The 1,450-nt window shown below is 44.6% G+C and overlaps 1 pseudogene; it reads right to left on the minus strand.

Moving 5' to 3' along the window:
- Window positions 1-914: 914 nt before the first annotated feature.
- LOC124555032 lies at window positions 915-1,032 on the minus strand (annotated as a pseudogene).
- Between the last annotated feature and the right edge of the window lie 418 nt (window positions 1,033-1,450).

Below are 1,450 nucleotides of genomic sequence, written 5' to 3' on the forward strand. Positions count from 1 at the left end.
ATGGTCCGTGTTTCACACTTTCAACAGAGCTGTGTTCCATACTTACGCCTTTAGGAAATTCTTCATTTCTTTATAAAATGCTCTCCTCAACTGTCTCGATGTACTTCTGATATCTTTCTTGCCGTGTAATCTTGCTTCCAAAAAAGGATAATTTCTTCACTTCATCAACCACTGTGTCGTTTTCAAATCAGATGTTAAGCAAGACTTTTTTCTCTTTTTTCCTATTTTTCAGTGCCTTCGTTTTTGCTTTTTTATCCTTCAACGATATTCCGTGATACGTACGCTGTTCATGCAATTCAACAGATACTCAAGGTGTTCCGTGAGGAAGGTTTATGCCGTCTAACGACCTTGGAAATCCAAATGTCCGGGTTCCCGGGTTCGATTCCCGGCGGGGTCAGGAATTTTCTCTGCCTCGTGATGACTGGGTGTTGTGTGATGTCTTTAGGTTAGTTAGGTTTAAGCAGTTCTAAGTTCTAGGGGACTGATGACCATAGATGTTAAGTCCCATAGTGCTCAGAGCCATTTGAGCCAATGCAAATGTATTCTTCCACAATTTTCACTCTGTAGTGACGTGTGCACTGATTTGAAACTTCCTGGAAGATAAAAACTGTTTGCCGGATCGAGACTGGATCCTGGCCAAGTGCTCTTCCGACTGAACTATCAAAGCGCGACTCACGACCCTCCATCAAAGGGGAAGACCTAAAACTCCGTCCGAACAGGCCTTAGAAGTGCCAACGGTACCGACCGGCCACCGTGTCATCCTCAGACCATAGGTGTCACTGGATGCGGATATGGAGGGACATGTGGTCAGCACACCGCTCTCCCGGCCGTATGTCAATTTTCATGAGCGGAGCCTCTACTTCTCAATCAAGTAGCTCCTCAGTTTGCCTCACAAGGGCTGAGTGCACCCCGCTTGCCAACAGTGCTGGGCAGACCGGACGGTCACCCATCCAAGTGCTAGCCCAGCCCTACAGCGCTTAACTTTGGTGATCTGACGGGAACCGGCGTTACCACTGCGGCAACGCCATTGGCTAAAAGGGAAGACTTGCTGATGGAAATACAGTCGTGTTTCAACTGCATCTCTCTTCGTATTATTCTTTCACTTTCGTCATCGCTTGTTATAAGTAGAAGTTGAACTACATTAGAGCTAAGCTTCATCCTGCCTCGATTGAAACATCTTGTTCCCGTAGAGAGACTGAACGGGATGATTTGGAAGTATCATGGAACTAAAGTGATGTTGTAAGTAGGCTGTTCATGTTTTCTCTATGTAAGTAGGCTGTTTATGTTTTCTCTATGTAAGTAGACTGTTTGTGTTTTCTCTATGTAAGTAGGCTGTTTATGTTTCCTCTATGTAAGTAGGCTGTTTATGTTTTCTCAATGTAAGTAGGCTGTTTATGTTTTCTCTATGTAAGTAGGCTGTTTAGGTTTTTTTATGGTAACGCCACCTCTG

The sequence above is a fragment of the Schistocerca americana genome, chromosome 1, assembly GCF_021461395.2.
Source record: "Schistocerca americana isolate TAMUIC-IGC-003095 chromosome 1, iqSchAmer2.1, whole genome shotgun sequence".
Classification (NCBI taxonomy): Eukaryota; Metazoa; Arthropoda; class Insecta; order Orthoptera; family Acrididae; genus Schistocerca; species Schistocerca americana.